Source organism: Malaya genurostris, chromosome 2, assembly GCF_030247185.1.
Source record: "Malaya genurostris strain Urasoe2022 chromosome 2, Malgen_1.1, whole genome shotgun sequence".
Lineage (NCBI taxonomy): Eukaryota > Metazoa > Arthropoda > Insecta > Diptera > Culicidae > Malaya > Malaya genurostris.
In genome coordinates, this window is record NC_080571.1 from 137,643,172 (window position 1) to 137,663,512 (window position 20,341).

General features: G+C 43.4%; 1 protein-coding gene and 1 pseudogene across 11 annotated transcripts in view; one reads left to right on the forward strand and one right to left on the reverse strand.

The window, feature by feature from the left end:
* LOC131433520 (large subunit ribosomal RNA) overlaps positions 1-2,894 on the forward strand; it is a 4,612-nt pseudogene extending 1,718 nt beyond the window's left edge.
* Positions 1-20,341, reverse strand: part of LOC131430107 (regulating synaptic membrane exocytosis protein 2) — a 1,567,561-nt gene that overhangs the window by 123,323 nt on the left and 1,423,897 nt on the right. The window lies entirely within an intron of this gene.

Sequence of the window (20,341 nt, forward strand, 5' to 3'; positions counted from 1 at the left end):
ATGTAGAGTCTCTAGTCGATAGAATAATGTATGTAAGGGAAGTCGGCAAATTGGATCCGTAACTTCGGGATATGGATTGGCTCTGAAGACTGGGATGACTCGGGCTCTTATCCTACTATCGGTCGCTCGAGTAAGCACTTTGCTCGATTGCGTTTCGTTGTAGGGTTTTGCCTTAATCTGCTTGGTGCGATCGATTTAGTTCGTACGTACTGTGCACTGTAGTCATCAATAAACAGTCAATTCGGAACTGCCACGGCTGAGGGAATCCGACGGTCTAATTAAATCAAAGCATTGTGATGGCCTCAACTGGTGTTGACACAATGTGATTTCTGCCCAGTGCTCTGAATGTGAACGTGAAGAAATTCAAGCAAGCGCGAGTAAACGGCGGGAGTAACTATGACTCTCTTAAGGTAGCCAAATGCCTCGTCATCTAATTATGGACGCGCATGAATGGATTAACGAGATTCCCTCTGTCCCTATCTACTATCTAGCGAAACCACAGTCAAGGGAACGGGCTTGGAAACACTAGCGGGGAAAGAAAACCCTGTTGAGCTTGACTCTAGTCTGGCATTGTAAGGCGATATAAGAGGTGTAGAATAGGTGGAAGCTCGGGTAAAATACTATCTCCCGGGCAACAATGCGATACCACCACTCTTACTGTTGCCTTACTTACATGATCAGGTGGAACAAGTGCTGGGGTTATTGCAACCTCTTGGCATACGGTTTCTTGTTCAGCGTTCAGCCATGTCGTCATTTCTGGGAATAATGCAGAAGACAGAGCCTGTGGTCGTTCGTCCGATGCGTGTCCAGGCGTGTGGTCCGAACCGGGGTTTCCGCTGATCGGTGCGTACGGGGCGTGCTTCACGGTGCGCAATCCGGCGACCGGTCCGGTGGGTCCTGAAGTAGGGTCCCGTCCGCGTGCGGCAAGGCCACATTCCGCTCAACTTTCACACAGTACGCCGATGACAGTAGACATCTGGACACTCCAAGTCATGGACAGTGCCAGGTCCGGAGTTTCCCAGAAAACCATTTCGTACCTATATCGCAAGCTATAATCGCATTATGCGTTCTGTTATATATTATTATAGAATCGCAGAGCATACTGCAAATATGACCTATGCGTGCAAAAGTGGAGGCGATATACATGCAATTTCGAAAAATCAAAAGCTAGATGCGATGTAGTGAAGCATTTAATGTGATTCAGTTTATCAGCTTCAGTGATTTTCTTTTGTAATGTATGCGATCGTAAGTATATTTTTTTGAGAGTTTATTCAAGTGTCTATGCGATTCTAACCATACATCCTACTAATAAGCAAAAAAACAACGAGCTTTTACGGATCGAGGCTCGAACCGGAAACTTGTGGATCGTTTACCAAGTTTTTCTACTCTCATCCATACGATAGCTGTTGATAAGCCCGATTTTAGACGAATACATTCTTCTTTTATCTTACAGGTGACTGAGTCACATCGCATATCTAAGCATAACTAAAATCTTACAGTGCGAAATAACTCATTACGTTTTATGATGTAAACTATCATTCACATTCACACATATGTGTTCACAATATATCGTAGAAGAGAAGGTTTATAGAATTTCTTATTGTGAGGAAGTTCGTATTGTTTCACGAACAAGTCTGTTGTTTACATAAATGTTCCATGATACTGATAATGTTCAATTATCCTAACCATTTTTCAAACAAGTGCTCTTGAATTTTCAGTAAAACACTCCGTATTAGAATGCGACCAAATATTTTTATATTCAGCCAGTGAAGTAAGAATTGTGAGCCAATCGCATTGGATGCTAGGAATGATCATCTTGTGCGAGGGGTTTTACGTACAATGCGATATAATTCAGATAAATTTTGGATATCATGTACAGCCACACATTTATGGAAGTAATGCGAGTTCAATTCTGTATACGGCGAGGTTGTTGAAACAATTTTGCGACTGTGTGCTCATCGTCGCAATAAGCTTGTGCGATAGCATCATATGGGGAAAAATATGAACTTCAGTTATATGATTATGCGATGGTGATTATGAACAGTATTTTAAACGATCTAATTCGTGCTACCTTATGCGATTTGTGGTTCTCTGGGTTGACTGGGGCGGTACATCTCCAAAACAATAACGGAGGTGTCCAAACGTCAGCTCAGTGTGGACAGAAACCACACGCTGAGCATATGGACAAAAGCTGGCTTGATCTCGATGTTCAGTACATATTGAGACAACGAAAGCTAGGCCTCACGATCCTTTTGGTTTAAAGAGTTTTTAGCAAGAGGTGTCAGAAAAGTAACAGGGATAACTGGCTTGTGGCCGCCAAGCTTTCATAGCGACGTGGCTTTTTGATCCTTCGATGTCGGCTCTTCCTATCATTGTGAAGCAAAATTCACAAAGCGTGGGATTGTTCACCCTTTCAAGGGAACGTGAGCTGGGTTTAGACCGTCGTGAGACAGGTTAGTTTTACCCTACTGGTGTGTATATACTCACTGTCTTAACGGTATTCCTGTGCAGTACGAGAGGAACCATAGGAACGAACCAATGGCTCAATACTAGTTCGACCGGACTGTGGTATAACGCTACGTTCGTTGGATTATGCCTGAACGCCTCTAAGGTCGTAACCAAACCGAGCTGACAGTGTATCCTATAGGTGGTCGTTGATCATATGGCATAAAACTATACAAGACTTGCTAGTGTGATCTCACGTTGGCATTTTATTGATACAGTACAAGTACATCGCTAATATGCTGGAACGCTGGTGGCATTGTTGAGCATCAATATATATCTCGATACCTGAGACCCCCTACAAACGATAGGTTTACAGGCTGGGGGTTGCGAGTGGCAGAGGAAGTCTCTATATTCCGATCTATTCAGACTACCCATGCTTGCTGGTTTGTTATCAGGAATCAGAACAAATTGGCTCAAATGGCACGTTCCCCTTGATATTTGGAGATTTGTGCCTTGCCATCAATTTGTTTTTAGCATCATTTTCCCGATATATAAGAGGAAAGGATTGAAAGGAAATGGTAAGGGTTGGACTAGGAGGATGGGAAAAATTGACAACACAAAAACACATAAAAGCAGAAGTAAATTCTGCACCCCTAAGGGATGCTGAACAATCTGCTGAGGATCACATTTAGTGGAAGCAGAAGTAAATTCTGAACCTCTACGAGGTCCCGAGCAGTCTGCTGTTAATAAAACCTCCAACCTCGAGAGGATTTAGAGATCTTACAAAAGCGACACCATTCTGCACTCCCCGAAGAATGCAGAACGATTCGCAGTATGTACGAGCAGAAGTAAATTCGGTACCCCCTAAAGGATGCCAAACAATCTGCTAAACCCTATTTAAGGAGAATACTGAAGGGATTCATTCACTCCATGAAGAACGATGAACCCTTCTGACTATAGCTCCTAACCACATTGGGTAACAAACGAGAGAATATCCTTCAATTTTAGCTCCGCATACACAGACTCAACCATGTATGGAGAACCAAAAACCCGGGACAATGCGGGACAGTTACATATCAGATGATATGAAGTACCATAATCGCATTCACACAAATCACACGAATAATACTCAGCACGTTGAATAGTAGCCATGTGATAATTGAGTTTGCAATGTCCAGTCAGAGCTCTGACCAGAATACTGCAATGATGCTTGGAGAAATGCAGTAGACACTTTGACATTTTCAGATTTAATCTGGTAGAAATGCTTTTGTCTGAGCAGAAGTTTGCAAGCTGCGCCAGTAGCTGGCATGTTTGGATGCAGCCCAAGAACGAATCTTGTGCTTTATCCAACTAGTTGAAAGTGGTAAAGCTGGTTCAGGACCAACGAAATCATTCGTTGCACCAGCTCTAGCCAACTCATCAGCCCATTCATTTCCAGTAATACCAGAATGGCCGGGTACCCATAAGAAGTAAACAGCATTTTAAATGCTGAGGTCTTCAATTTGAGTTCGACATGCGATCACTAGATTCGACCGTGAGTCATCCGAACTGAGTGCTTTTAAGGCTGCCTGACTGTCGGAACAAAAATAAATTCGTTTACCACAGATCCTCTGCTGAAGTGCCGATTGTACTCCACACAGAATTGCGTAGATTTCTGCTTGGAACACAGTACAGTATCTACCAAGTGAATGAGACTGCTCCAGCCTCATTTCACGACAGTAGACACCAGCACCAGCACGACCATTCAACAGAGAATCGTCCGTATAACAAACTATGTGTTCATCAAGTTGTCGTTCCAAAGAACCAGACAACCATTTCTCACGAAGAGGATAGCTCACATTGAATGTTTTAAAGGAAAACTGCATGTGAGAGTTAGGTCACTAGGAGCGAGTAAATACTTATCCCACGTAACCATTTGAGACCACAAACGAGTGTGGCTGGTAGCATAATCTAATGGGTTACTGTTCCAAAGCCCTGTAACCTTAAGACGGTATGCACAAGATAAAGCTTCTTGTTTTAGGAACACGTGTAGTGGTTTAATGCACAGTAGCGCCTCTAGAGCAGCAGTAGGAGTTGTCGTGAATGCTCCTGTCATCGCCATTAGGACCATCCTTTGGAGATGATTTAGCTTTGACTGAACTGTCGCGACTTCTCCTTTCTTCCACCATACAAGACATCCATATGCTAAAATTGGTCTAACAATAGTTGTGTAGATCCAATAAATATATCTGGGGTTGAGTCCCCATGATTTTCCAAAAGCTCGTCTGCATTGGCCGAAAGCCATGCAAGCTCTTTTAATCCCGAAATCAATGCGACCAATTCAGTTTTGAGTCAAGAATAACCCCGACGTATTTAACTTGATCGACCACAGTGACCTCTGAACCAAAGAACTGCAACGGACGAGCTGTTGTGAATATCCTACGATGAGTGGAAAGCACCATTGATGTTTTGCCCGGATTTACAGATAATTCAACCTGACAACACTATTGTTCAACAGATCGCAGGGCTTGTTGCATTAAATCAAAGAGAGTGTTAATGCTTATACCGGTCATCAATATATGATAATCGTCGGCAAAACCATAAGTCGGAAATCCAAGGTTATTAAATTTCCTCAACAAACCATCAGCGACTAGGTTCCATAAAAGTGGGGATAGTACACCACCTTGAGGACACCCACAGACACTCAGCTTTTTAATATCTGCTTGCCGAAGCGATGAACACAGAAGTCGATTGTTAGGCATTGCGTGTATCCAATTTGTGATACTTGAAGGTATGCCATGACCACGGGCTGCTTCCAGAATTGAATTGAAAGACACATTATCAAAGGCACCTTCAGTATTTAGGAAAACTCCCAAGCAAGATTGCTTTAGTGAGAAAGCTTTTTCAATGTTGTACACAACATCATGTAACAGGGTTGTAGTGGACTTTCCACGCTGGTAAGCATGTTGCATTCCATGTAGCGGATGCACGCCCAAACTAACATTCCTGATATAGTGATCTACTATGCGTTCCACTGTTTTAAGAAGAAATGAGCTTAGACTGATTGGCCTGAAACTCTTCGCTTCCTCATAAGTGTCGCGACCGCCTTTGGGAATAAATTTGACTATTACTTCCTGCCAGGCTCTTGGAATATATCCAGTCTCAAGACTAAAAGTAAGTATTTTCTTCAAAACATGTTTGAAAAGTTCACACCCTTTCTGCAGTAACACTGGAAAAACTCCATCCTTTCCAGGAGACTTGTACGGAGCAAAACTCTCAACTGTCCATATGACCGATTCAATCGTCACAACGCTTCGAGCAAGGGCCCAAGAATCGTAACTACCTGAAAAAGTCTCGGGAAGAGCTGTCGGTGATGGATCCATACATCCTGGAAAGTGAGTGTTAAAAAGATAGTGAAGTCCATCACCTTCATCAGACAAGTGTTCACTATCTGAAGTTCTTAAGAAACTGACATTAAAGTCCTTAGACTTCGAAAGTAACTTATTTAATCTGCTAGCCTCGTTGAGACTAGAGACATTTGTGCAGAGGATTTTCCAACCACTTCGCTCAGACCCTTCGAGCCGTTACGAAGCCCTTCGACCCATTTCTGCGTCGGTGGTTCCAAGCTCTTCTGCATAGTTTCCTTAGTCTAGCAAGTTCAGCATTTCACCAAGGAGTTCCTCTAGTAGCTCGCACAATCCGAAGTGGACAAGCCTCTTCGTATGCTGCAACTATGAGTTAATTTGTCTCGTCGACAACATTTTCCAAATCAATTGGGGCTTCAATTGTTGGTTGGTACCCGTAAAATCTAGTCGCCAAACCCTCTTCATAGAGGTCCCAGTTTGTAGATTTGGGATTACGATATGTGATAATATAAAATTTAACGTTTGAATGATCAAAGAATATGTACTTATGATCAGACAACGAATTTTCGAGCTCATCGGAGACGAACCAATTTACCAAGTCATGCGCAATTCTTTCAGAGCAGAGAGTTACGTCCAAAACCTCCTATCTACCAGATCTCGCAAAAGTTGGTCGGTTTCCTGCATTGACTATGTGCAGGTTTGTACTGCTCATATCAGAGTCCCTCGAATTTATATCTGTGCTGCCTCAAATGATATGGTGAGCATTTATGTCACTGCCGATTACAAGCGGTAAATCACTTTTGCAACAACCTTTTTGAAGTCATCGCTTGGCGAAGGTTGGTTATGCGGCAAATATGCCGAAGAATAGACATATTTTCTGTCTATGCCATCAATAGTCATACCAACTGTGACAGCACAAATATCCCGAGTTGTGAGCTCCGATATGAGAGAAACATCGAGAGCACTATTTGCAAGTATGCATGCTCGAGGGATTTCACGTGGATTAGTCATACCGGTCTTGTTGAAGGCAACAAAGACTGGGTTTAACAATTTTCCAACGTAAAAGTTTCCATTTTGGAAATATGGTTCTTGAACCAAAGCTATAGAAGCTTTACCTTCTTGCAGAAGTCTGGATAGATTCATAGTTGCTGTACGTTTATGCTGAAGATTGATTTGTACCGTACAACAACCACAAGAAACCAAATATATTGGCTTATAATCGCCTGTAGCGAACCATGCAAGGATTTTTTTAAATGTTTTAATCATATAAATCCCACGAGTTGTGAAGAAAGAAGTCGTCCACTGTGCCACAGCTTCGCTTAACACAGTAAGGGAAAACTCCAAGATATTCCGTTCACGACTGCATTGTTTAACCTCCTGCAGAAATCCAGCCATCGGCACGGAAATACACCTTGACTTAGGAGTTCCTATTTTTGTGGCCTTTTACGACATGGAACAGGAAACCAGTGGATCAATTCTTGATAAAAAATAATTCTACCGGATGCCACACGGCTTAGCTGTTTGGTGGACTTATACCACCGGTACAGGTGGACCGTAGCGCCAGTTGGGAAACCGCTACCGACACTACACGGCTATCTAGGCTGCTCAAAGAGGGAAGTTGACATTGATGGCCAACTTCCATGGATGGCCGAGCAGCCGATCTATTCAGACTACCTATGCTTGCTGGTTTGTTAACTCAACAATTCCAATATGTAAACATATGTACATATGGTAAACGTTGGTGCGATTTTTTTGTAATTCAATATTACATTATATTTTTAGGCACACTGCTTAAGCTCTAAGATGCCAAGGTTATTTTCTAATCTTAATTAACGACTAACTTAAAACTAGAATAGTATCATTAGAATATGTGATCTTAGCTTCTCGAGAATTCAGCCTTCAGCTCGCGATCGGCAGTGGTAGATGAATTCAATATCGCACGAGTCTTCCAGATGGCGTTGGTAAATATTTAGCGCTGGCCGCATCCTTCGGTCCGTGTGGGTCCGCGGGAAACACCCCCAGGCTACGACAGCCCGGCGGGTGGCCCGCATGCTGGGTTTTCGACTGGAGCGGTCTTCCGTGGGCGGTGATGGTGATGTTACGGAAGAGATATAAAAAGAAAGTAAATATTGTGGAAACGGGGTAAAAAGGGATGTGGGAACGAAATGTCTGAAAACGACAGAGATTTAATTAGTTGCCATCGAGATGGTGAAGAGACAGAGGAAGGGGAACGAAAAAGTTAGTGACAAAAAAAGATCTTGTTAGTTCCAATGAAGATGGTGGACAGGGACGGGGATCGAGAGAATCGAGCGGATGTTAGTGTTGAACCTGTAGGTGGAGATTATACTTTCTGAGCGAGGAATAACACATTACACTTGTATATCAATGTGTTTAAGGTAATGATATATGAGAAGCATATATGAACTATCCCGACTCGCCAACACATCCCGAACCGGAACCTCAGGTGGTCTACCTCGGGCCCTGAGGGATTCCAGTAGCTTCGACCTGGCGTCGCGATACTCTACGCACGACCACACGACATGCTCGATGTTCTGATAACCGTCGCCACAGGTGCAGAGCTCGTTCTCCACATTCCCGATACGACGGAGATGTGTGTTGAATGTATAGTGATGACATGAGCCGTGACATAACACGAATGAAATCACGACTCACGTTCATCCTCTTGAACCAAGGTTTCGTCGATACCCTAGGGATAATGGAGTGTAGCCATCGTCCCAGTTCGTCATTGCTCCATGAAGTTTGCCAACTTTCGAGATTTTTCTGACGATACTGATACTGAAAAATTCATTGAAGCAGATTGGTCTTTCATAAATATCACCTTCTGCGCCCACCTTAGCCAATGAGTCTGCCTTTTCATTGCCCGGAATGGAACAATGTGAAGAGACCCATACTAACGATATTGAATAAGACCGTTCAGATAAAGTTCTCAAATGTTCCCGTATTTTCCCCAGAAAATAAGGGGGATACTATCCTGGCTTCATTGCCCGGAGAGCTTTTATTGAGCTTAGACTGTCCGTGACAATGAGGTAATGGTCTTTGGGAAAGGTTTCAATGATCTCGAGAGTGTACTGAATAGCAGCTAATTCTGCGACGTAAACTGAAGCCGGATCTCTGAGTTTGTAAGAAGCGGTGATGTTTTGATTAAAGATACCGAAGCCTGTGGACTTGTTGATGTTTGATCCGTCAGTATAAAACATTTTTTCACAGTTGACTGCTCTAAATTTGTTACTAAAGATAGTTGGGGTCACTTGAGGGCGTACGTGATCCGGAATTCCATGAATCTCTTCTCTCATGGATGTATCGAAAAACACAGCAGAATCAAAAGTATCCAAGAAATGAGCACGGTTATAAGCAAACGAAGAAGGATTAATATTCTGAGCCATGTAATCAAAATACAAGGAAATAAAACGGGTTTGAGAATTAAGCTCAACTAACCTTTCGAAATTTTCAATCACCATCGGATTCAAAATGTCGCATCGAATGAGCAAACGATATGAGAGATCCCAGAACCGGTTTTTCAATGGGAGAACGCCCGCCAGCACTTCGAGGCTCATCGTATGAGTCGATTGGATGCAACCCAAGGCAATACGCAAACAACGATACTGAATTCTTTCCAGCTTGATGAAATGAGTGTTCGCCGCGGATCGGAAGCAAAAGCATCCGTATTCCATCACGGACAATATTGTTGTTTGGTACAACCTGATCAGGTCTTCTGGATGGGCACCCCACCACGATCCGGTTATTGTACGAAGAAAGTTGATTCTTTGTTGACATTTTCGTTTCAGATACCTAATGTGACATCCCCAGGTGCCTTTGGAGTCGAACCAGACCCCGAGATATTTAAATGTGAAGACCTGAGCTATGGTTTCACCCCCTGGTTGAAGCTGTAATTGTGCTGGTTGTCGCTTCTTGAAAATACAACCAGCTCAGTTTTCTCCGTAGAGAATTCGATACCCATTTGAAGAGCCCATATGGATAAGTTGACAAGAGTATCTTGTAACGGCCCTTGCAGATCGCCAGCTTTGGGTGCTATAATAGACACAACGCTGTCGTCGGCAAGTTGTCTTAGCGTGCAAGATGTATTGATACATTTATCGATGTCGTTTACGTAAAAATTGTATAAAAGGAGGCTTAAGCATGAGCCCTGAGGAAGACCCATGTAACTGAATCGTATTGTCGACAAATCACCTTGCGCGAAATACATGTTTTTCTCAGACAATAGATTATGTAAAAAGTTGTTCAAAACTGGCGAAAGACCATGCTGATGCAGCTTCTCAGATAGGATATTTATAGAAACTGAGTCAAAAGCCCCCTTAATGTCTAGGAAAACTGACGCCATTTGTTCTTTACGAGCAAATGCCATTTGAATTTCTGTTGAGAGCAACGCAAGACAATCGTTCGTTCCTTTGCCTCTGCGGAAACCAAATTGTGTATCTGAAAGTAAGCCATTAGTTTCGACCCAATTGTCTAGACGAAACAGAATCATTTTTTCGAACAATTTCCGGATACAGGAAAGCATAGCAATCGGCCGATACGAATTGTGATCGGAGGCTGATTTTCCTGGTTTTTGAATGGCGATCACTTTCACTTGTCTCCAGTCATGTGGAACAATGTTGTCCTCAAGGAACTTATTCAATAAACTCAACAAGCGCCTTTTGGCGGGGTCAGGCGGATTTTTCAACAAGTTGAATTTTATTCTGTCTAGTCCCGGGGCTTTATTGTTACATGACAAGAGTGCAAGTGAGAGCTCTACCATCGAAAACGGTGTTTCGTGTGTGTTATGATTCGTGGTGTTATGATTGCGCATTCGTCGGGCTGTGTTCCAAAGAGTGCTCATAGATGTTTCTTTCGTTAAGCCGTCTATAAACCGACGCCAGCAACCGCGTTTCTTGGCTCTTATCAAGTTCTTTGTTTTAACGTCTAACGCCGCGTAATTCCGGTAATTATCAGGTGTTCCATTTTTTCTGAATATTTTAAACGCGGAGGCTCTCTCCGTGTTTAAATTTGTGCACTCTTTGTCCCACCACGGGTTGGGAGGACGGATGTTAGTTTTCGGGCAGGGTACACGTTTCGTCCGAGCTTGAGTCGCGGTGTCGAGAATCAAGCCAGCCAAAAACGTGTACTCTTCCTCCGGAGGAAGTTGTTGGGTTCTTTTAAGTTTCTCAGATATCGAGGTCGCATAGCTATTCCAATCAATATTTCGTGTGAGGTCATACGAATTACCTCCCACGTGCAATCCAACCGTAGCGATGTCGAGCAAAGGGATAAATCCAGCGCACTTGGTCTTGCTGGTGGTGCAGGAATCCGTGTCATTTCTCCCGTATTCAAGATTGTCATATTGAAGTTGTCGCAGATATCATGGATCATAGTTGATCTGTTATCGTCGTGAAGACAGCCCCATCCCGTACCGTGTGAGTTAAAGTCTCCTAAAACCAACGTCGGTGCAGGAAGGAGCTCTATGATATCACTGAGCCGCCGATGCCCAACCGAGGCTCTTGGGGAATGTAGATAGAAGCAATGCAAAGGTTTGATTGTAACATGACATGCGACAACTTCAATATATGGTATCGAGGGGAGGGTAATTCGATGAAAAGAATAGCACTTTTTGATCCCCAAAAGTACTCCTCCGTAGGGATCATCTCGATCCAGGCGAATAATGTTAAAATCATGGAAGTTTAAGGGTATTTCAGAAGTTAGCCAAGTTTCGCACAATGTAAATGCGTCACATTTCAGATTATTTACTAGAAATTTAAATGAATCTGTTTTTGGGATGATACTTCTGCAATTCCACTGTAAAACAGTGATTAAATCCGTGACCTCGGTGGTTAACTTAGCCATCGAAAGATACAGTCGCTGAAAGAAGGGGCAAATTTGCAGTCAACTGCTTCAAATATGTTTTTACTGTTGGTATGAAAGCAATTAAAATGCTTCTAAGAGGGTCTGAAATAATGAAAGTTGTAAAAATCCAGTCCACAACATCAGGGAACTTGATAAGTCCAGCACCTAGTTGGTTCTCTGGAGGATTTTCAGGGACGCTTGGGGATTTTGTAGTCCCCGGAAGTGATGGGAATTCCATCTCGGAATTGAGTTTTCCGAGACTAGGAGCTTTTTGCTTCGGTGGTTTGTCACGATTCCCGTTAGCTGTAACTTTTCGAAGCCCTTCGGAAGACACCTTCGAACCCTTACTAGGGAGCTTATAATAGGATTTGTTTGCTCTTTTCCTATAGCTATGAGGGACCGCAGAAGATGGACCTTCCAAAGGGTCGTCGGAATCGCTCTCGTCAGTTGACAAGCAGGCATATGGGTTCGTTGTCTGTTTAGGAGGGGTGGCACTCTTAACCATCTCGGCAAAGGAACGCTTGAAGTGTTCCTTCAGGGAACGCTTCAATCGATCTCCTCGCAGTTTGTTAGCGGTGCAATCAGAGTGGTCATGCGGACCCTCCTTACAGTAGAGACACTTTTCAGAATCCTTACCGCAAGAACCGTCCGCATGAGCTTCCCCACAGTTGGTACAACGTGGCTTATTGCTGCAATGGGTAGCTGTATGCCCCAGTTGTTTGCAATTGGTACAATTCATTATCCGGGGTACAAATAGACGAACAGGCAAACGAACCCGGTCCAAGAGGATGTTGACTTTGTTCCATCCCCGGCGATCGATACTGAATGCAATCGCTTGCAATCCAGTATCTTGACATTCTTAAGTGAGGGGTCTATAAAACAACCCGTCCCGTACTTAAGAATATCCTCGCAAGTCAAACTCGAATCGGTGACCACACCGTCAATTTCTACTTCGCGAGCTGGTACATAGACGCGGTACTCCAGCGTAAAAGGATCCTTTTGAACAAGCTCATTAGCCTGTTTTGAGCTGGTAAACAGGACCCTGAGCTTGTCTGGCCGTATTCTATCAATACTTTTTATAGTATTATATCGCGAAGTCAGGTCTCGCGATATTTTTAAAATATTTAATTTTTTTCTTTCGATTTGGTCCGGAAATAGACCGCGTAAGGCCCGGCCGGTAGTGCGAGTCCATCAGGATAGCTCTTTATGCGGGACTTTTTACATGCAAGGGAAGTCTCCATTTGAACATCGGGAGCGGGGGGTCAGGATTAAAATTAGACATAGCGGAACTACTTCCGCGCAAAAACAAATGATTCGGGGGGAAATATAATGGTCAAATAAAGAAATAAAAAAAAACGAAGTAACAGTACTTAACCTAAGATCCAACGGGGGACACCAAGCTGGACTTCGTCGATCGGCGTATCGCCGCTTTGATGGTGTGCAAAAAACCTCCGAGAGGAAAAGGCACACTTATTTAAAATCCTCACACAATGGTCACTTGTTTATAATCCGCACACTTGGCCTTGATCGGCGAAACAATAACCGGCTAACGGTATCGTTTCGATCGACCGCTCACAATAAGGCACTGTTCTATTATATAATGCGAAAAAAAACCTCTCATAGGAAAAAGCACTATTGTCTATCACACAATATCGTCCGACCACTTCATCACACACACAACTGGTTTTCAATGCTTTCGCAGTAAATCCAAATCACGTCCGTTCGCTCGGAAGGTTGAAACGGCAATGAACGTTGGTGCGATGTAACCCACTGAAAAATACGAAAAGTGCGATAGGTAACGACAGCATGCATACCATGTATGCACTGCAGGGTACAGTTTGATGGATGAGTAGCCGAGCGAGTGAGTGCACGCACAACGTTATCACATATGGTACTGCAATCGGTGCCTGGCATGCTTGGTGGTTGGTGGCTGCAGTGCCAAGCAGTCTAGTGAATGGTGATTGGTGGTTGGTGATAACCACGTACTCGCTCATAGAGCTAACGCTCATAGAGGTCCGCTTTCAAACGAGAGAATACGCGTAGCAAATCAAATTGCTACAAGAGACTGTGTCGACAAACAGACGCCAATCGCTGGGGGGACGCGTATCGGGTGATGGTGGCGAAAATCGAGGGTTCGTCCAGCGCTGCTGAAATGTGCCCGAACAAGTTGAAAGAGATCGTGGAGGGTCTCTTCCCGAAGCACGACCTGACAACTTGGCCACCAACACCGTATGGCGAAGAAGAAGCCGATTCTGCTGATCGGCAAATTTCGAACGAAGAGATTACACAAGCCGCAAAGTGACTGAAAGCCAAAAAAGCTCCAGGCCCGGATGGGATACCAAACGTGGCGTTGAAAACCGCGGTTTTGTTGTATCTAGACATTTTCCGAACTGTGCTTGAACGAAGGCAACTTCCCAGACATGTGGAAGATTCAGAAGCTGGTGTTGCTGCCGAAGCCAGGTAAACCACCGGGTTATCTTGCCTCGTATAGGCCTATTTGCCTGCTGGACACACTTGGGAAACTCCTGGAAAGAATCATTCTCAACAGGTTGATGAAACACACGGATGGCGAAAGAGGATTGTCGAACATGCAGTTCGGTTTTCGTCAAGGAGTGTCGACGATTGATGCAATCCGGACAGTGCTTGACAGTGCTGAGAAGGCGTCCAAACAGAAGCGAAAAGGTGACCGATACTGCGCCGTGGTCACAATGGACGTGAAGAATGCATTCAACAGTGCCAGCTGGGAGGCCGTCGCCACAGCGTTACACAGAATGCGGGTTCCAGACTATGTTTGCCGGATCCTAAAGAGCTATTTCCACAATAGAATCCTGGTGTAGGATACGAACGTAGGACAGGGGTCAGTGCGAGTGACGGCGGGCGTCCCTCAGGAATCCATTCTCGGTCCAACTCTCTGGAACGCTATGTACAATGAGGTCTTGACACAGTAACTTCCCAGGAAAGTGAATCGGGGACTTGTCGAGTAGACGCCACAACACCGGTTCGAGTCTTCAGGGCCTCAGCGAACCGGAAGCTATGCTTCAACCGGAATCGCGGTACCGACCTCGGCACTCCTTCGGGTGTCCCGCGTGGCGTAAAAGGGGATTCGATGCCGGGAGAAATGCCTTTGCCGAGGAACTCTCCGTCGGGGTAGTCTAGGTCCTTAGTCGGGGACTAGACGAGTAGACCGTAGCGTAGTACCGCTGAAATTGTCGGGGCATCAGTGAACCGGCAGCCATCCTCCAACCGGCATCATTGGATCGAGCCAGGGATCCTTACGGTCAGGCCGTGGACGGGTACCGGAGGCGCCGGTTGCGGGAGAAGTTTTCTTCTCCGGGAAACTCTCCGTTGGGGTAGGCTAGATCCATCGTCGGGGATCAGTCGAGTAGTTTGGCGCGACTTAGCGTCATTGAGTCGTCGAGGCGCCAAAGGTGGATCGAGATGGATAAAGAGAGAAACGCAGGAGCTCATTTTCTCCCAAACGAGGAAGTGCATGAGCACAGCCTCCAAGGTGTTTTAGTGGATAAGGTTCAGAGAGTCTAACTCGCTGGTTCACAATAGCGGTAGCTTGACAACTACCGAGCGCGTGAGTTGGGAAAGTACATAATGTATTTCACCTTGTAAAAAAACACACACACACATACATACATTGTTCAGCTCAATGAACTGAGTCGAATGGTATATGACTTTCACAATTTTCACTAGTCGGTTTTTCAAGTGATTGCATAACCTTTCTATATGAGAAAGACAAAAACCCTTCTTAATCCACCTAGTGGTGTGATAATGCCTCTCTCCTTATGTTTTGTTTTAACCTTTTTATTAAATAATATTTGACATTTCTGCTCATTTTTGACAATAATTAATTCAGATTTATTCGAATAGTTCACAAAAGCATGCTTCAGTGTTTATGTCACATAGTAGGCTTCATTTTGTCGTGAATACGACTTACTTTACTATGGGGTGCCATTTCAAAAATTTACCCTCTGAGAGAGTGATAAGTTTTTGATCGTGAATATCTCTTGTTGTATCTAACGAATCAACATAATTCTTTCTACATGCCATCGGAAATATGATCACAATTTTATGATAAAATTTTCAGTTGTGTGACATATTCTCAAATAGTTCAAAATTAAACTTTTCTGAAATGTTTGGTATAAACGAGTATCAAAAAGGATAATTCATAAGGCGCGTTTGCCTTTCTCGTATTTCGAAAGCTCATAGCTCAGTGATCTGTGAAAGGATTTATATAATCTAACTACCAACAGAATCGAAATTTTTCAACTTAAACGTGTATAGCAAAAGCATTGAAGTATATCAATAGTACACTATTGAAAAACCTATCTCATTTGACCCATGTCAACACCAGCCAATCAGAACGCGTTCTGAGGAAGAGAACAAAATATCTGCTGCTGTACAACAAATCGTTCGAGAAAAATGTTCCGAAAAGTGGTGAAAATCGTAGTGAGTTCCTCAATTTGGTCCTTCTGAATGCTAGAAACGAATCCCTACAGCATACTGATAGTTTTTTTCAATAAATTATGCAAATTCGAAATGAAATAATCGACATTAAAATTCTGTATGCGGCTATTTTTATAGCCGTTAGGACCGCCCATTAGTGAAGAAGCTACAAACGAAATCACGTAAAAGAAAACTCTTAACAAAAATTGAATCAGTTTGGATTCTATCGCCAATGCGAGCAGATGTATTTTGTGCCGTTTGCAAAGCAAGTTTAGTGCAAATCTAGAACAGTTTGGTTAGATTTGTGCACTTTTCGCTGTGTGAAATTCACAGTAATCGAAATCAAGTGAAGCCTTCTTTGTTTTTGGGAAAAATGTGGAAAAGGGGAATGCTTGCATAGTTCATACAATTGATCAACTAATTGATATTCGGAAGTGTTAAGGAACATGTCAGTTGTTTTCGTATTCACGACATCCAGTTATGCCTCTGACATTACCCACCCGCCTTTTTTAACCAAGCGCTTGCCATTTGCGTTGCTATTTTTATGAGAAGAATTATGCTCATGAAAAAACCCTTCTTAGTATACTTAGTGGAACTTTCATAGATCTTGAAAAATCACCATACTGGTGGAGGGGGGTGGTGGTACATGAGATTTCCGAAATCGAAAAAATACTTTTTGTTTGCTGTTCTATACGTTTTGTTTTAGACTCGTCAGTGCAGAGCAGTTCAAATTGAACTGCTTATTGCAAACTTAATTGGCCAGTATATGCCGAAAACAACGTTATCGTTCGGTACTAAATAAATAAGTGTTTTGCAAATAGCATTAACTTTACGTCTGCTTAGCGGTTCAAGTTGAACTGTTTAAGTTTGCAAAATGCAGTTCAATTTGAACTGCTCTGCACTGACGAGTCTTAGACGAAACGTAAAGAACAATAAAAACGGTGTTTATGTCACATAGTAGGCGTCATTTCCACAAACCAAGCGCTTCCCATTTTCTTCGCCTATTTGTATGAGAAAAGTTATGCTCATCAAGAAAAACCCTTCTTAGTCTACTTATTGGAATTTTCATAGATTTTGAAAAATCACCATACTAGTGTAGTGGGGTGGTGGTACATGAAATCGAAATCGAAAAAAACTTTTTGATACCAAAAGCAGGCCTTCCGAATGCTCATGCGTGCACAAATGCGACAGCGAGAGCGCACCGAAAATGTGTGTGTCGCATATATATTCTATGAGCGTGAGCGCCGACTAAAAGAGCAAACCAAAAGCGTGTACGAGACGCGTAGCGAGCACATAGAAACGGGATGCGCTGCTTGAAATTTCAGAGCATCGCATTTTCTTCTGCGCGCGACTCGTGCGCTTTGGTCTCACGAGACAGCGCACGAGATTTTTTATGAGCGCAGCTTGTGTGCTATGTGAGCCACAGTAAAAGCTGCTGTTATTATTATTTGTTCGTGCCTAGAGCGGTTCGTGCGACTTGTGTCCTATCCTAAAGAAAGAGATGAAGAGGATGAAAATCACATACAAACCTCTCGTAGATCGCATGAAACGAGCGCGCCGCGCTATCTCATGCGACGATAGCGCTTGAGCCTCGCTCTTGGCAGAATGCGATGAGACTTTACAACGAAGCGTGCATCAGTTTCTGGTGCGGTACGTAAATGTGCCAAAGAGTTCTCTTGAGAGCGGCAAAAGTACGTCGCATGCGCGTGGTTGTCTTATGAGAATGAGAATTTATTTGTCTCAGCGCAAAATAAAGAGCGCGCGTGCATAAGGCCTGACCAAAAGCTTTAGAATTGCATGAAACGTCGAGATTTAGTGTCATGTTGAAAACAATTTTGTTTAAAAAAAATTGACTTTCTGGGACTCAAAGTTTTTCTAATTTTCAGTCGTTTCCAAGTCGTTTTTTGAAAAAGAAATTGTTTGAGATTACACTAAATGTCGACGTTTGATGCAATTTTTTTATTCAATATTATAATATAATTTTAAGGCACACTGCTTAAGCTCTAAAATGCCAAGGGTATTTACTTATCTTAATTACGACTAACTTAAACCTAGAGTAGTATCATTATGTAATGTAGTATCGGGGTAGCGGATTCTCGAGAATTCAGCTTTTAGCTGGCGATCGGCAGTGGCCGGTGAATTGAATATTGCATGAGGGTCTTCCATATGGCGTTGGTGAATATCCATGTTGGCCGGAATGTATGAACAATGATGTTGGATGTTATCCATGTTGGCCGGACGGTATGAACTATCCCGACTCGCCAACACATCCGGAACCGGAACCTCAGGCGGTTCACCTCGAGCCCTAAGGGATTCCAGTAGCTTCGACCTGGCGTCGCGATACTCTACGCACGACCACACGATATGCTCGATGACCTGATATCCATCGCCACAGGTGCAGAGACTCTCCGCAAGCTCAACACGCCGGAGATGTGCGTTGAAAGTGTAGTGATTTGACATGAGCCGCGACATAACACGAATAAAATCGACATTCATCCCCCCTGAACCAAGGTTTATTCGATACCCTAGGGATAATGGAATGTAGCCATCCGTCTTCATTGAAGCAGATTGGTCTTTCATAAATATCACATTCTAATGCTCACACCTTAGCCAATGAGTCTGCCTTTTCATTTCCCGGAATGCGAAGGGACCCATACTAACGATATTGAATAAGATCGTTCAGATAAAGTTCTCAAATGTTCCCGCATTTTTCCCAGGAAATAATGGGGATTCTTTCCAGGCTTCATTGCTCGGAGAGCTTCTATTGAGCGAAGACTGTCCGTGACAATGAAGTAATGGTCTTTGGGCAAGGTTTCAATGATCTCTAGGGTGTACTGAATAGCAACTAAGTCTGCGACGTAAACTGAAGCCGAATCACTGAGTTTGTAAGAAGCGGTGATGTTTGATCCGTCAGTGTAAAACACCTTTTCACAGTTGACTGTTCTAAATTTATTATGAAAGATATTAGGGGCCACTCGCGGGCGTACGAGATCCGGAGTTCTACGAATCTCTTTTCTCATGGATGTGTCGAAAAACACAGTAGAATCAGGAGTATCCGAGAAATGAACACGGTTGGAAACAAACGAAGAACGATTAATATTCTGAGCCATGTAATCAAAATACAAGGACATAAAACGGGTTTGAGAATTGCGCTCGACAAGCCTTTCGAAGTGTTCAATTATCATCGGGTTCAAGATATCGCATCGTATAAGCAATCCATATTTAAGATCCCAGAATCGATTTTTCAATGGTAGGACGCCCGCGAGCACTTCAAGACTCATCGTATGAGTCGACTGCATGTAACCTAAGGCAGTACTCAAACAACGATACTGAATTCTTTCCAGTTTAATGAAATAAGTGTTCGCGGCGGATGTGAAGCAGAAGCATCCATATTCCATTACGGACAATATCGTTGTTTGGTACAGCCTGATCAGGTCTCCTGGGTGGGCACCCCACCAAGTTACGGTTATTGTGCGAAGAAAATTGATTCTCTGCTGGCTTTTTTGTTTCGGATACCTACTGTGGCATCCCCAGGTGCCTTTAGAGTCGAACCAGAACCCGAGATATTTGAATATGAAGACTTTAGCTATGGTTTCACCCCTTAGTTGAAGCTGTTAATGTGCTGGTTCTCGCTTCCTTGAAAATACAACCAGCTCAGTTTTCTCCGTGGAGAACTCAATACCCATTTGAAGAGCCCATGTCGACAAATTGTCGAGGGTATCTTGCAGTGGGCCTTGGAGATCGGCAGCTTAAGGTCCTATAATAGACACAACGCTGTCGTCGGCAAGTTGTCTTAGCGTGCAAGATGTGTTGATACATTCATCAATGTTGTTTACGTAAAAGTTGTATAAAAGGGGGCTTAAGCATGAGCCCTGAGGAAGACCTATGTAACTGAATCGTATTGTCGACAAATCACCATGCGCGAAATACATGTATTTCTCAGATAATAGATTACACAAAAAGTTATTCAAAATGGGTGGAAAATCATGCTGATGCAACTTCTCGTATAGAAGGTTTATGGAAACTGAGTCAAAAGTCCCCTAGATATCTAGAAAAACTGACGCCATTTGTTCTTTACGAGCAAATGCCATTTGAAATTTCGGTTGAGAGCAACGCAAGACAATCGTTCGTTCCTTTGCCCCTGCGGAAGCCGGATTGTGTGTCTGAAAGTTAACCATTAGTCTCGATCCAATTATCTAGACGAAACAGAATCATTTTTTCGAAGAATTTCCGGATAC